This window comes from Kogia breviceps, chromosome 8 (genome assembly GCF_026419965.1).
Source record: "Kogia breviceps isolate mKogBre1 chromosome 8, mKogBre1 haplotype 1, whole genome shotgun sequence".
Taxonomy (NCBI): domain Eukaryota; kingdom Metazoa; phylum Chordata; class Mammalia; order Artiodactyla; family Physeteridae; genus Kogia; species Kogia breviceps.
This window is the reverse complement of record NC_081317.1, coordinates 21,663,725-21,681,383: the sequence shown is the minus strand read 5'-3', so window position 1 is coordinate 21,681,383 and position 17,659 is coordinate 21,663,725.

The window sequence follows — 17,659 nt, the reverse complement described above, 5'->3', positions numbered from 1 at the left end:
GATTGAACCCGTGCCCCCTGCATTGGAAGAGTGGAGTCTTAACGATTGGGCCGCCAGGGAAGTCCTATCCTTTATTTTACACATAGTATTTTGTACCTCTTAATCCCCTACCCCTGTCTTGCCCCTCCCCACTTCCCTCTCCCCACCAGTAACCACTAGTTTGTTTTCTATATGTGTGAGTCTGTTTCTTTTTTGTTATACTCACTAGTTTGTTTTATTTTTTAGATTTCACATATAAGCGATAACATTCAGTATTAGTCTTTCTCTGTCTGACTTACTTCACTAAGCGTAATCCCTTACAAGTTTGTCCATGTTGATATAAATGGCAAAATTTCATTCTTTTTATGGCTGAGCAGTATCCATTATATATATATATATATATATATATATATATATATGTATGTATTCCACATCTTCTTTATCCATTCATCTGTTGATGGACACTTAGGTTGCTTCCGTGTCTTGGCTGTTATAAATAATGTTGCTATGAATACTGGGGTGCATGTATCTTTTTGAATTAGTGTTTTTATTTTCTTCAGATATATACCCAGGAGTGGAATTGTTAGATCATATGACAGTTCTTTTTTAGTTGTTTGAGGAACCTCCATACTGTTTTCCACAGTGGCTGCACCAATTTACATTCCCACCAACAGTGTACAAGGGTTCTCTTTCCTCCACACCCTTTCCAACATTTGTTATTTGTGGTATTTTTGATGATGGCCATTCTGACAGGTGTGAGATGATATCTCATTGTGGTTTTGTTTTACATTTCTCTAATGATTAGGGATGTTGAGCATCTTTTCAGGAGTCTGTTGGTCATCTGTATGTTTTCTCTATCTTTATAAAATAAGCAAGTTGGTATAACGTACTGGTTAAGAGCAAGGCCTCCATATTCAGACTGTTTGATTTTGAAGAATGAGTCAACTGCTTACTTACTAGCTTTGTGATCTTGGGTATAGTTAAATTCTGTTTCCTTATCTAAAAAATGGGGCCAATAAGGCCAAGCTGATAAGGTTATTGAGGTGATTAAATGAGTCTATTTATATGCATAAAGTGTCTGGTACATAATAAGTTCTCATAAATGTCTATTATTAGTAGTAATGATCTTTTCTCCATATGATAAGTTGTCATATCCTAGAACAAAGCTGAGAATGGCCCAGTTAACTGCAGTATAACAGGGTAGGTGGAGAGGAGCCAGTACCTAGAACTTGCACCATCTGGTTCTGAGATATACCCAGCCTCAGGTCCTCAAGATAGGAAACCTTGTCTTGAGACAGACCATTGTAACTGGGAGGAAAGACCATAAAAGCAGATAGAAGATGTTCAATGTGAAAGGCAGTTTTCTGCCTGTAGATCTCCTGCCTGATCATATAAGAGAACTCAAGTTCCCCTCTCTGCCAGGTGGGACATCTAAGCCCACTAATGTCAGAATGTCTGTGAATTCCTGATCACCAGCCATCTTGGCATTGTTAGTTTGATGGTCATGGCCCAACCATCTTCTGGAATTTCTAGCCCATGGCCTTTACTTCAGTCTGCTGCTGTGAACAGTATATGCAACTTGTGTCAGCGACCAAATGGCTTCACCTGGACTTGGAGTACCTGATGGAGAGGATTTTGCAGAAGAAAAGGCAAAAGAGCTACCCCTGTCTATGAGCTCATGCCTAAATCCTAAGAGTATGCTTGCTTTTGATGCTGAAGGCCTGAGTCCTTAGAAAGGATACAGCAGAGAATCTGCTGGTAAGTGTTCCTCTGGCATTTACCCTGCCATTAAAAAAAAAAAAAAAAAAAGCAGGAATCAGGACATGTTGGGATTACTAAGGCTTCTTTCAGTCAGAGCATGCACTGACTACCTACCCTTGATCGTTCTCAACTTGCTGGGCCAGCTGAGGAAAGCTGGGATATTCACAAAGTCTGAACTCAGGGGAGTATGTAACCTCATCAGAATCTAGGAGGATACTTGGAAGGCAGCATTCTACAATGACTCAGACAATCTGAATGCTGAGGAATGCCATTCAGTTTCTGTACTTGAAGACATTAATTTTTAGAAGTGCAGAGAATGAGGGTTAAGGGGAATGAGGGGAAAAGTTCCCTGGAGGATGTGGTCTTTCATACTCTACTCCCACTTCCAAGATCAGCTTCCCACTTTCCCCTCACTCCCACCCCTGGACCGTAATAACTAAAGTCCTCTACATCTTTGACATTTTCCTCCTATTGTAAATGACATAGGTTCTCCCCTAAGGACATTATTTCCCCTACTGCCCTTTCCATATTCCATCTACCACAAGACCCAGAAGAAAGAGCAGCATTCTTACATCCCAATGTCATTTACAGACCATTACTCCTATAACCTCAAGTAAATAATTTTCCTCTGTTGAATTTCAGGCTCCCTATATCACATCACCCTTCCGTGACTCAAAATACCATCTTTCTTGTGTCCCTTCCCCACATTTACCTCTGACCCCTGATCCACCTCCAGTCCCACAGTCACCATGGGTGACCACAGTGTCCATATGGATGACCTATCCAACAGCTTCTTGACCTTCTCAACCCCATTACCTCCATGTAACTTTAGTCACCCCCATTCACAAACAAATTTTGGATCTGATCAATTTCTCCAAACTACTCTACCTCCAGAATCTTAAACTCTAGTATCTTACTCTGTGGCTTCAATCTTACATTTCTCTCATGCCTTGCTCCTTCTAGACCTCTTTGATCCTAACAAGACCTCCCAGTACTTGATTCTTCCATTTTCTTCCAGTCTATTTGTCTCTTTCCTATCCAACCTAAATTCTTAGCCCTTCAGATCAATTACTGTGTTGACAGAAGTATCTGTTCTTTTGTCCCCTTAAACTTTTACCCAATCTACCTGGAAAAACAGCTGGGACTTCCATGACACATCACTGGTCAGCTCTCTTTTCTATTTCCCCATAGCAGTTATTTCAGACTTCTCTATTCTCTTCAAACTCTCTACTGCTTCTGTGTCCCACCCTATTTCTTCACTCTTACAAGATGGCCTCATTTGAAGCCATTCCATAGGATGAGATTTTATAATCTATTCCTATCTCCTTCCCTTTCTTCTTCCTCTCTTCTCTTCTTCCCTCTCATATAAACATTTATTGAGCACCCACTATGTTCCACGTCCTATATTAATTATTGAGAAAATAAAAAGTATTAAAGAGTAATTACTTAAGTTTCTGTTCCTCATCTCCAGTATGCAAAATTACCTTCATCTGTTCACATCCTTTCCTCCTTCCCCTGGTCTAAAGCTAATCCTCTGATCAAGAGCTAATCTAAAGCCGAAGCTACCTGTGCTGTGAATTTTATCCCTCTCCACCTCCTCATGGGCCTTACTCCATCAGTTAACTCTCAGTATCATTATTGTCTCCCTCTCTACTTGCATCTCAGAAGCTTCTAGACCAGGTAGGTCCTTGTTCACTAGGCCTTTGCTTCACCTGGGAAACATCCTCTTTGAGCATTTCTTCAGGGACACCATTGATAGAAGTAAGTCAGAAAAGGGGAAATATTTTTAGGAACAGGAATTAAGAATTGAGATTTTAGTTTTTTAAATTCACAGTTTGATGGGCTGTTCCAGTATAAATGTAAAGTAGGACCTTTGGAGATGCAAACATGTAGTATCTTTAGGAGAGAGGTCAGTCCGAGACATTCAAATATCTTCCTTACTCTGATACATCAAAGGCGTGTAACTGTGCAGGAACTTGGATGGAGGGTGTGGTCTCTGAGTATTTCTTTTCATAGTGTTTTCTCCTCCAAAGGGCTTTTAAGTTTTTGGCATATTAATGCATTGATTTTAAAGATATTTCAGTGGTATTGAAAACCCACGTGTTACAACTCTGAATTTCATCTCAATCTCCAGAAGTAGAATCCAGAAAAAAATTACCTAGTCTTATGACAGAGCAGGAAATGACAGTATGACTCTGAGTCCTTGTTGGGAGTTTTATATTTTTCTATAATTAAGGAATCACTTAGGGACAATGTGCAGCCATATTTATTAGAAGAAAGGCTCCCAAAACTCTTGATAAAAAATAACTTTACTATTTCTCTGGGAGTCAAAATGCACTAATATGCACTAATGTACAGATGTGTCAACCTCCCCTTTGGAGTACATCTGCTAACGTAGTATGTGCTACATTTAGGGTAGAAAGAAGCAGAGGCTGAGAAATGCTGATGAGATCTTGGGTAGCATGTCTTTGGCCTCTGGTTGAAACTACTCCTCAGAAGTTTATTATATTCCAGATTCACTCAGATAAAGTTGTGCTCTATTTCTCTGATGGATAATTGTTCTGTCAGCCTCAACTACTTCATTACATATTTAAAATTTATCTTCTATTGCTTGAAACTAATCAACATATTCTTTTTTCATTATAACACACTGGTTATCAATATCATCACAAAGTGCACTTGAACATTCATCAGAAACTTGAAGATTTCCTTGAACTCATCAGTGGACTTGAATATCTTCAGGACAGCTCTGCCAAATGGTCATCTGTCTTCTCTTTGAATCATAGGTCATCACACAATTCAGATAGATGAAAACCTGTCAATGAAAAGACAGGCTAAAACGCTAAGACTAGAAGAGTCTTTTAAAGGTCACCTACTCTTTTCAGGTACTATACTATAAAAGCCATTCCATAGGATGAGATTTTATAATCTATTCCCATCTCCTTCCCTTTCTTCTTCCTCTCTTCTCTTCTTCCCTGTCCTCCTTTTATATAAACATTTACTGAGCACCCAGAATGTTCCACATCCTATATTAATTATTGAGGATTTAGTGATGAATAATAATCAGTTCCTGCCTTAATACTGTCTAGTAGAGGAAAGAGAGACTTTGTTACTACATCCAGGAGCCCAGGTAGGACATCTATATTCCTTAACTCAACTGAGTGATTAGGAAATGTTTCTAGGGAGGTGATGCTTGAACTCATCCTTTAAAAGATGAGAAGCAATTAGCCAAGCAGGTAAAGGAGAAAAGGCATTCCAAACAGAAGAACATCATGGGCCACACCATGGAAGAGTGAGAGCACATGAAGTTGGAAATGGGTGGCATGGCTGAGCATGTGTGAATGTGGGTAAAGGGGAGTCCTGCTCACCTATTCTGATGATGGCATTGCAGTAAAAATAAAATTAGCTCTTAATTTTAATCCTCTTCTTGGCAGAATCCTTAAAAAACTGACAAGAATAAAATATTCTATATCATTTAATCAGAAGTGCCTTACTACCAAATACAGGAGAGGAAAGTCAAAGAAAATTTTTCAACTCTTTAACTTTCACTGAGGGCAATGGTTATTAATAGGAGTAGTCACGGGAATAATTTCTCAATTATTCTCAGCTGATTTTCCTGGCAGTATTTCATTCAAATCAGAAGCATGTTAATTCCATTTTTCATAAGAGAGGAATATGACCACTTGTATCAAGTAGAATCCAAACCTCAAATAGTTCCACGTCAGTTTGGATTAGCTGCGGGAAATCCTGATTTTTATCTGATGTGGCCCATAAGTCCACTTATTATACTCATCAGAGAGGTGAGGTTATTTAAGGACTGGCTATTAGCCTCATTTTGCATTCAGAGGCAGGAAGTGATAAATCTTTAAACAAGGTCACATGACTTTTAAAACGGATATCACTGAGGTCTCTCTCCATCTTTCCCTCTTGATCTCTCTGCATCCTTCCTTTTGATCCTCATCCTTCCTTTTTGCCCAATCACTTTTTCTTTTGTCTCCCTATTTTTTTTCCCTTCTTAATTTGTCTTATGCCTACAGCTATCTCTTTGTGCATCTAAATATTTCTGCTGGTGATTCTTGGGTTTCTAACACTTTCCCTTAGAAAATATTTCAAATAACTCTTCACACTGCTCACTTCTCAAGGAATGTCAAATAAGCCCCTCTTACGATTCCTCACATACTTCCTCCCATGCTTGACAGAACCATACCTAGAGGAATAGTATTATTGTCTCTGTGTCACTCTGGAACAAGCCTCTTGTGGAGGATCCTGTCTGTCTTTGGCCCTGCCCTGTCTGGCATTTTAAACAAAGATGTGTATGAAGACATGGATAGTAGAATTGCCAAATCTACAGGTGGATCAAAGCCAGGAAGGGCAGCTAAGACCATAGATGACAGAATCAATTTCCAAAGTGATCTCAGTTGGCTGAAATGCTATATGAAACCAACAAACTGAAATTTAAATCACGCAGATTTAAAGTCTGACATGTTAAATTTAAAGGGAATTTTTAGAAACTCAGGTCCTGACTTAGATTGGGTCATGTGGATTAGATTGAAAGGTTTTAATTGAATCTTAGCTTAATATAAGTCCAAAGCATGAAGCAGCTGTTGAAAAGGCTAACATATTATTAGACTGTGATTGAAAGTAGGGTCCAGATCAAAGGAAGGAATTGTCTTACTCTACTGTGTGTTGTCTGGTCGTATGGGAAACATGATTTTCTATGGGGAGGCAGAACAGAGGTAGATGAAGAGGGAAGGACAGTGACAGGTAATAAAACTATAAATAAATCATGTCAGATGAAAGTGTTAAAAAAAAAAACCAACAACTTGGAAGGGAACAAGGAGGAGGAGACCTGCTAGATGAGTTCACCCATTCCAAGGTCAGTCTGTCCTACCTGTGTCCCCTGTTTCTGCCCAGTTTATTTTATCCCTGTGAGTTCTAAAATGAGTCCAAACTTCTTCCATAACTGTCCCTAGCTATAAGTACACAGATTTTCTCTATCATGATTAAGGTACTGAAAGTACTGCCTTCGTGGATGTATGATCTACACTTAGAAGGACTCCATGCTTGGTTTAATGTCTCTCACTTGAAATTCACAACAATTTTGAACAAGGGCACCTGCATTTTTATTTTTCACTGAGCCTCACAAATTATGTAGCCAGTGTTGGGTATAGAAAACATTCTTTTCTTCTTAGACCAGTTAGAGTTTTCTAAAAAGAAGTTTTGCTATGAAAATGATGCAGCAAACAATGTCAGCTACACCGATAGCTAGAAAAGAATAAACTTTCAGATTACAGATTAATCCTAAAGTGAACTGGAACTCAGCCAAAAAATGCTATTAGCACAGTTAAGAGAGGCTATAGCTTCTGGCTCCTTTCCACCTCATTTTTAGCTGCCCCAAATGTTAAATTAAGATATGCACATGACCTGAGGTAGATTTTGGTTTGGCAACAAGAAATGAGCCCTAGGTCATTGTCTGTAGCTTCATTATCACTTGCCAATCCCTTGTTTCTGACCTCCTCCTTCTGTCTCTTTCTACCCATTGGAAATCTCTGGGGTTCCTGGCTTCTTGTTTGGCTCCATTTACTTTCTGTTTACTAGTGCACTGAGAGGCCAGTTACATAAACTGGAGAACCTTGTCTTCCTCACCCATCAGTGGCATCATGTGAGGTTGCCAGATTTGGCAAATAAAAATACAAGATGTCCAGTTACATTAGAATTTTAGATAAACAATGGATCATTTTTTAGTATATGTTCCAAGTATTGCATGACAGGTACTTATGCTAAAAATTTTATTTGTTATCTAGCTGAAATTCAAATTTGTTTGAATGTCCTGTATTTTATCTTGGAAGCCTAGCATCATGGGCACGCATAGATCCTGGGCTGCCCCAGACATTCAAGATATGCTTACCATCTAACCTCCTTGGAGTCCATTGGCATCTCTTCAGTTTTATTTTCTGGAACCAAAACTGTCTCCTGGATTTGTCTAATGTCAGATTCTGACTCCTGCAATTTCTACCTCCTCTCTCTAGTTCCCATTTCATCAAGAGAGCAGGATCGACTAGCGGATCCTGAGTTTAACTGAACAATCACCTATCTTTCCCAAGTCACATTACTAATTCTTTACATTTATTCAGGTTCTCTTTCACAATTTCACTGCCAAGTACTCCCAGAGAAGTCATGCTTATTAGATTTTGCAACAGAGATTATGACTCATTTTCTCACCATTATTTCCCCAGCATAGTTCCCCATGCTACTATAGTGCATGGCACCCAGTGGAGTTCAATAAATATTTGTTGAATGAGTTAAAGAATAAATTCCCTACAGACTGTTTGCTAGATTAGATGGAACAGAGTGTTCTATTTTATTCCAGAGGGGAGGACTATGGCCAACAGCGTTAACATTTAGGAAAATCATTTTTACTTCAACGCTGCCCAAAATTCCCTACTATCAGAGGTCAAAGTGGTAGCGTTGAGAAGTCAAGAGCTGCTCAACTGTTCAGGAGGAAGCCGAATTCTCACCTGGTAAGGAGCTGCTGCCACAGACAGAATTTCTGGACTGCAGTGAGAATTAATTATTAGACTACTTCTAACCCTAAGATTCAAGGAGGCTAATGCACTCTCTCCACACACACTTTTTTTTTCAAGCTTGAAAGTTGCCTATGTTGCTGAATCCTCTTCTGGGACCTAGCAGGTATAAGGGTTGCATGCACATATTAATGATGTGCCAACTACTTTTGGTTTCAGATCTTGTAGGGCATAAAGATAAGGAAGTATTTCCTGTCAATGGAAAGTAAAAAGCCCTTAATTTTTCAGTTTATCTTTGATTTATGTGTTTCTGTGTCTATATGTGGCCAGGCTTTCCTTGGCCTTTTTCAAAAAGATCACAGTGTAATAATTGAAAATGTGTGGTAACTGACTACATGTCCATGGGGGAAATGTTACGTGTTACCCGAAATTACAGTCACTAATGGAATCCCAAGCTAGTTCCTCAACATGAAAGAAAAAAGTATCTGTAGGTGTAGTAAGCATAACCATTTCCCCCAATAATCCTGGAATCCTTATATATCTCCCAATTCTTTTAATGTTGTAATGTGTGAGGGAAAGGACAGGATATTTGGGGTAGCGTTACTGTGTGTATCTGAGCAGTGCCTCTGGTGCTGGTGGGCAGGAGGGTCTGGAGGTGGGAGAGAAAGAGTTAAAGGAGAGTGGGGGCAAGCTATGTGATGTCCCTGGGGCCAAGAGAGGGAGTATGGGATGGCTCGGGACGTGTGTGTCAGATGTGAAGGCTGAGTAGAGGCTGTGTGTGTGTGTACGCAAAAATAAGGATGATTGGCGGAAGCCAAGTATGTGATGTGGATAGGATGGTAAAACAAAGGTTGTAGATGTATATGTGGTTAAGGTCTATATGAGGGTGGAGTTGAGTATGGTGTGGGCCCCTAATTGTGTAACATAAAAGAGGAAAAAGTCAGTGTGAATGGACTGATTGTGAGCATGTTTGTGTGTGTATGGGAATAAGGTTGGTGGTAGCCAAGTGTATGGTGTGGGGTAAAGTGGTAGGGACAAAGTATGTGGATGTATGTGACAGGATATTTAGAGGTGTGGGATTGGATTTAGTGTGTGTGTGTATGAGAGAGAGAGAGAGAGAGAGAGAGAGAGAGAGAAAGAGAGAAAGAGGAAGCTACCTTTGGGACATTTATGCTTATTTATGCATAGAATTTTTTTTTTTTTTTTTTTTTTTTTTTTTTTCGGTACGCGGGCCTCTCACTGCTGTGGCCTCTCCCGCTGCGGGGCACAGGCTCCGGACGCACAGGCTCAGCGGCCATGGCTCATGGGCCCAGCCACTCCGCGGCATGTGGGACCTTCCTGGACCGGGGCATGAACCCGCGTCCCCTGCATCAGCAGGCGGACTCCCAACCACTGCGCCACCAGGAAAGCGCTAGAATATGTTTTTTTAAGTTATTTGTGTATGGACAGGTTATATGTTTATGTTTGGACAAGTGTAAGAGAAGGGTGTGTGTGTGTGTGTGTGTATCAGGACAGGGTATATGTACTGGATGGAGCTCTACTGTGTTGGCATATAGACCAGTGTACACATGTTTATGACACGTGTGTATGTATGGTTAGTAGGTGTGTGCTGTAGGTCCTATGTAACAGTAAGACCCTACAAGAAGGAACGCCAAGTCACCATTATGCAGTTTTTCTATCTGACCTGCTTATCCTGTTTCCATTGTCGCCAGGTACCAGGAAGATACACTGAGTGCTGGCTCAGAGCAGGTTGAATATGAATAAAAGAAGACCTTCAGTCCCCTCCCTTTGGGTTAGTCATGCCTAAGACACAAGTGGGCAGTGAGATTCCAACACAGTGCTTCCTCAGTTATGCACTAGGCATGGCCTTCAACGTGCTTTCTTGGAATTCAGGTGAAAAGGGTATACCCAAGAATGTTCACCTTGAGGGTTTTTCTTTTAATATTTATTTATTCATTTATTTATTTATTTATTTGGTTGCGTTGGGTCTTAGTCGCAGCACGCGGGATCTTTCGTTGCAGTGCACAGGCTCTTATTTGCAGTGTGCGGGCTTCTCTCTAGTTGTGGCTTGTAGGCTCAGTAGTTGCAGCACGCAGGATTAGTTGCCCCATGGCATGTGGGATCTTAGTTCCCTGACCAGGGATCAGACCTGCATCCCCTGCATTGGAAGGCGGATTCTTAACCACTGGACCACCAAGGAAGTTCCCCACACTGAGGTTTTGTGTGTTCACCCTCTTAGCATCCCTGAGTCTGAGCCACATCTCTGAGGCTACATACCAGCCTCTTTGTTTATATACAGTATTAATATTTTATTCACCTCTGTCCTGGAAATTTGTAGGCCCAAAGAATGTTTAGATCAGAGATACGCTAGCTAGTGGTTCTCATTTAGGATAATGGGGGGGGGGGTGATAACTAACAGAATCTTAGACCTTGATTGAGAGTGGGGATGAGAGAGTGGTTCAGTGCTCCTTAGATAACTTGGATGTTACTGTTTTTTCCTCTGAGAAATACTTCTCTGGTCCAGTCCTCTCTTATTTTAGAGATGAGGAATCTAAGGCCCAGAAAGGGTTAGAATCCTGCTCAATGTGAAACGGCATTATGATTGTATTTTTTTGCCAGCTTGAGGTTCTCTGAACCACCCATTTGAGACTTTAACCTTTTGTAGGTGGGTCTGTCTTTATTGAGCTCCATCTGTACAACCATGAACATAGCATCTGAACTAAATAAGCATTCTTTATGAAATTAATTAGAAAAAGATGAAGATCTACTACAACATAATGTGGAACTTGGGGAAATGATAAACATGCTACATTAGTTTCAATGAAAACTGGAAGATGAACAATCATGACCTTTATAAGACTTGTGAAATACACATTCATAATGGATAATGGACTAAAAATATCAGGTGGTGTAGAAAGCATTTTTCTGCATCAACCTTTGTCCTAAGAAGACAAACATTGGTCTTCCCAAATTATGAAGCTGTGTGCTTAGAAAACCTATTTCTTAGAAGAAATAGGAACTATCCCACCCTTTTTATCTTCCCAAAACAGACCTTACAGAAAATAATTTTCTGAACCCCTTGAATTTATCTGTTATTTCCTTTCTGCCTTCTTTGATCTCATGTTTATTCTGCTTACTGATCAAAAAGAAGAACAACGGGAAAGAACTCATAATCTAAAATCAAATAGATCTCTCTGAAAATCTTGGCTCCATCTTTAACTGTGTGACCCTGGGCAAGTTTCTCAAACTCTCTGAGTCTCAGCTTCCCCATCTGTAAAATAGTACAGTAATGACTACTGTGCATAGTTATAAAAATTAAGTAGTATGCATATACTAAACGCATGGCCCAGAGCAAGCAGTCAGTGAACATGACTCCCATTTCCTTCCTCAACAGATGCTTTTACCTTTGCCTGCTATGCTGAGGAGTACCTTTGTCCAGTAGAGTCACTAAAGATAAGAGATGCCCCAAATTTCATCTATCAGTGGAGCCTAGCAGGGCCAAGACTAGGGTCAGATGAATGAAGTGCTTTCCTTGGTCACCTTGGGCAGAATTTAAGGAGGGGGTCAAAAAACTCAGTAATCATGATAAATAATATTCTAAGTAATATTTTAAAAATTAAAATGAATGCTTTGGGTGGTGAACATGTTCTAAAATCCAATAGTGATGATGGTTACACAAATGTAAATATACTGAAAAACCACTGAATTGTACACTTTAAAAGGATGAATTTTATGGTATGTGAATTATGTTTTACTAAAGTTGTTATTTAAAAAATTAATATGAAAAAAGTCATGATGAACAAAATATCAACATTTTAATGAAAGTAAGGGTCAGACTAGAATCCACCCGAACCCAAGGGCACCAGATTCCAGATTTCAGGACCACAAATCCTGCTTGAGAAAGAAGTGAGAGGGAAAGAAAGGGGGTCGCATGCAGCAGGAGGAGCACCGTACTTTCTGATTCTTTTTTGTAGTTTTAGTTTTTTCTTTCTCAAGTCATAAGCACTGACTTCCCCTGAGTGCCTTTCTTAACAGCCCTACCGTATCTGTTCCTTCCCTTTCCTCCCTCTTCTCCACAGTTCACAGTAGAGCAAGCACAGAGGGGAAGAAGCAGTCTGGTAGCTGAGCTGACATGGATGAGGAAAGCAAGTCTATCCTGTTTGTTCCAGGCCCGCCTCTAACCCTGGGGAAAGTTTGTAATAAGGTGGGGAAAATATTCAACTAATAACTGGCACCCAAATTTCTAAGAGAGGAAACTTAAGGAGGGAAAAATGCCTCAAAACTGCTTGGAGTAGAAGATGGGACTCAAAAAGCATGTGTGTCAGTTGAAGGCCAGGCTGACAGGACCAGCCTTGCTACCTTAGTCAAAGAGAAGAATTTGTTTATCTGGAGAAGGTGGAGTGGCAGTAGGTCATGAGAGAAAAGTTGATTGTAATGGAAGAGGAAAAAGAGGGAATGTGGGGGAAGATATGAGACTGGGTTCTGCTTGGGCAGAATGGCCAGGAGAGGAAGAGTCCCCTGAATCAGGAAATGGGGAGGGCCACCAAAAAGACTTTTTGAAACAAGAATAGCTATATCTATCTTTCACTGATGAAAGAAATTAAAGATGATACAAATAGGTGGAGAAATATACCATGTTCTTGGATTGGAAGAATCAACATGGTGAAAATGACTCTACTACCCAAAGCAATCTACAGATTCAATGCAATCCCTATCAAATTACCACTGGCATGTTTTACAGAACTAGAACAAAAAATCTCACAATTTGTATGGAAACACAAAAGACCCTGAATAGCCAAAGCAATATTGAGAACGAAAAATGCAGCTGGAGGAATCAGGCTCCCTGACTTCAGACTATACTACAAGGCCACAGTAATCAAGACAGTATGGTACTGGCACAAAAACAGAAATATAGATCAATGGAACAGGATAGAAAGCCCAGAGATAAACCCACACACATATGGTCACCTTATCTTTGATAAAGGAGGGAAGGATATACAGTGGAGAAAAGACAGCCTCTTCAATAAGTGGTGCTGGGAAAACTGGACAGCTACCTGTAAAAGTATGAAATTAGAACACTCTCTAACACCACACACAAAAATAAACTCAAAATGGGTTAAAGACCTAAATGTAAGGCCAGACACTATCAATCTCTTAGAGGAAAACATAGGCAGAACACCCTATGATATAAATCACAGCAAGATCCTTTTTGACCCATCTCCTAGAGAAATGGAAATAAAAACAAAAATAAACAAATGGGACCTAATGAAACTTAAAAGCTTTTGCACAGCAAAGGATACCATAAAGAAGACCAAAAGACAACCCTCAGAATGGGAGAAAATATTTGCAAATGAAGCAACTGACAAAGGATTAATATCCAAAATTTATAAGCAACTCAGGCAGCTCAATAACAGAAAAACAAACAACCCAATCCAAAAATGGGCAGAAGAACTAAACAGACATTTCTCCAAAGAAGATATACAGATTGCCAACAAACACATGAAAGAATGCTCAACATCATTAATCATTAGAGAAATGCAAATGAAAACTACAATGAGATATCATCTCACACCGGTCAGATTGGCCATCATCAAAAACTCTAGAAACAATAAATGCTGGAGAGGGTGTGGAGAAAAGGGAACCCTCTTGCACTGCTGGTGGGAATGTAAATTGATACAGCCACTATGGAGAACAGTATGGAGGTTCCTTAAAAAACTACAAATAGAACTACCATATGACCCTGCAGTCCCACTACTGGGCATATACCCTGAGAAAACCATAATTCAAAAAGAGTCATGTACCAAAATGTTCATTGCAGCTCTATTTATGATAGCCAGGACATGGAAGCAACCTAAGTGTCCATCAACAGATGAATGAATAAAGAAGATGTGGCACATATATACAATGGAATATTACTCAGCCATAAAAAGAAATGAAACTGAGTTATTTGTAGTGAGGTGGATAGACCTGGAGTCTGTCATACAGAGTGAAGTAAGTCAGAAGGAGAAAAACAAATACCGTATTCTAACACATATATATGGAATCTAAGAAAAAAAAATGTCATGAAGAGATTAGTGGTAGGATGGGAATAAAACACAGACCTACTAGAGCATGGACTTGAGGATATGGGGAGGGGGAAGGGTAAGCGGTGACAATGGAGAGAGTGGCAGGGACATATACACACTACCAAATGTAAATTAGATAGCTAGTGGGAAGCTGCTGCATAGCACAGGGAGTTCACCTCTGTGCTTTGTGACCACCCAGAGGGGTGGGATAGGGAGGGTGGGAGGGAGGGTGATGCAAGAGGGAAGAGATATGGGAACATATGTATATGTATAACTGATTCACTTTGTTGTAAAGGAGAAACTAACACACTATTGTAAAACAGTTATACTCCAATAAAGATGTTAAAAAAAAGTATGTCTCCTATTAAATTCATATAAAAAGTCCTAAAGTGTAAAATGGCCTATTCAGACTATTTAACTAAATACTGCTGTACCTTCTGTAAATTGGTTTTCAAAATCCTATTCTGCAGGCTTTCCTGACTGTGTGAAGTAATCCTCTTCTCCCTGTAATGCATGATATTAAAAAAAGTAACCCTTAAGCCCTATAAGAAGAGTCTTTATTCTTGGCCATTCCATCTCTGATCTTCCATCTTTCTCATACTATGCTGCTGTTAAAGATTGTTGAATAGGACTCGGAGATTGAATGATTGGCCTTATTACTGTAGTTTAAAATCATCAGTTTGACAAATGTATTCGTTAGGATTAGTTTGACAGCATTTACCCAAAAGCCCTAAAAACAGTGATGGCTCAAAAATACAAAAATGTATTTCTCATATAAAAAACGTCTTGGAGGTAGGCATTCCTGGGTTGGCTCAGCAGCTCTCTGATAACATAAGAGCTTCAAGCTACTATATTTCTGTCCAACATCTTAGCACATGGCTTCCATCCTCAAGGTACCTTATGATTCAGGATGGCATCTTGTCCTAGTTGTAGATCAGAAGGAAAAAGGGCATGAGGACAATAAAAGGCCACTTCCAGATGGGATCGTTTTCTTTATGTGGCCTTCATGTTCCACAAAACATTTCAGTTTACACTTCATTGACCAAAAGTAGCTGCAAGAGAAGTTGCAGACATAATTCCAGGTGGTAACATGACCACACAAAAATCTGGATTCTGTTACTAAGGAGGGAGGGAAGAGTTCGTGTTGAGACAGGCAACTAGTACTCTCTTCTCAGGGATTTCATTCACCTGACAAATATATGACTCTATTTATTAGTTACCAGACCCTATTCCAAATATTGAGGATTCATCAGGAAAAAAAAAAGGACAAATTCCTATCTTCACAGAATTTGCATTCTAGTGGAATGATAATTGATAGCATTTATTAAATGATTACTATATGCCAGGCATGGTCGTAAACATCTTACTTGTACTAACTTATTTGATGTTTGCAACAATCCTTTAGGGTAGGTACCATCATTATCCATATTATGTAGATAAAGGAAGTAGAGGCACAGAGAAGTTAATAACTTACCCAAATTGATAAGTCATAACTGGTAAATCCACGATTTGAACTCAGTCTAAATTCCAAATGCATACTTTTAACCTCTATTCTGTATTACTTCTCCTCAATGTTTTCATGTGTTAAATTTATGTTCTCTTCTAGGCATAAATATTTATATATATGTTTTGGCGGCACAAATATTTGGTCCCAATACTCCATCTTTCCTTTCGTGGTGGTTAGGCATTGGAAGTGGGATGCCTGGCTATACAGTCTATCAGGAGTGAGTGGGAGAAAGTTGCAATATACAGGACCTAAGAGATTATTGGGTTGCTTACCCAATTACAGGACTGCTCAGATGCCATAGGAAGTGGGAAGTGTCCTCCTCTTTTTTTGAGAGCTGTGTCTTGAATTGGGATCAGTGATAGCATCACTAGTTGCTCAAAATCCAGAAACCTGGACATCATTTCTGACTCTTCCCACTCCTTCACTCCCACATAGAATCAATTAGTCCTTTTGATTGAACCTCCTAAGTATTTCTAGAATTTGTCAACTTACCTCCATCTCTATTGTCTCATCTCCAAATTCATGGCATTATCACCTTTTGTCTGTGTGATTCAGTAGTCACATGTACGGTGTTTCTGCCTCCAATCAAGCCCTCTTTGGTCCACTCTAGGGGACTTGATACCGACAGCTGATCACATCAGCCCTTCTTAAAACTTTTCAATGACTCCTCCTGTTCCTCAGAGTAATGCTGAAACTCTTAACCTGATTTACAAAGTCTTTCACACCCAAAGCAGGCTGGAAGACTTGCAGGTTGGGTTCCCCAGGAAGCTGACTCAGATGGAGATTAGCATGCAGGAGGTTTATTAGGGAGTCCTCTTGGTGCCACATCTATGAAGGGGAAAGGAAGGAAGCAAGGTTGAACAGAAAAAGAAGTTAGACTGTGAAGTAATCTCAGTGGAAGCCTCAGCTACCAATATGTTCCCATCTGAAATTGGGATGACCCATCAGAATTGTCCTAAGTTGGAGTGAGTTGGCTGGGTCTTTATGTCCCCAAATTGATCAGCATTGGGTAAGTCCCCTGGTCAAGTCCCCTGGGAAGGGGACTTGACCTTGGATGAGGCCATCTATACATCCTACATCCTCTTACACTAACTCCGAGCCCTTTTTGGAACATTGACCCAAACTCAGCACTTCCATGTGCCACACCCTTGAGCACTCAGGACCTCTGACCTAATTTTCCCAGTTTACACTGGAGAGAGTAGGATTAAGGTGAGGCTGGCTGACCTCAGACCCATCTTCCCATTTCTTTAAGGCCCCACGTTGTACTCTTGGCTTTTTTATGAGGCTTGCATCTTCTGGATTCTGGAGTCTTTTAAACCCTGTCAGAGGTTCCTTTCCCTGGGCCTCCTCTTATCCCACCACCAGCAGGCACTGTTTTAGAAACCCTCACAAGGACTTAGGCAGTACCTAGGGTTTAGTCACACCCTCTCCCTTCTCATCTAGTCAGTCAAACTTTAATCTCTTTAGGTGGAAAAATAGCTCTTATGTTAACCTCATTGATCCCAAATTGACTAAAAAGTTTTTAGGAATTCTATGCTCTGAGTCCTCCCGCTTTCCCCTTATTTTATTTATTTATTTTTTTGCGGTACGCGGACCTCTCACTGTTGTGGCCTCTCCCATTGCGGAGCACAGGCTCCGGACGCGCAGGCTCAGCGGCCGTGGCTCACAGGCCCAGCTGCTCCGCGGCATGTGGGATCTTCCCAGACCGGGGCACGAACCCGTGTCCCCTGCATCAGCAGGCGGACTCTCAACCACTGCGCCACCAGGGAAGCCCTTTCCCCTTATTTTTTAAAGTCAAATTTTTATTCCTTTCTAAAGCATCA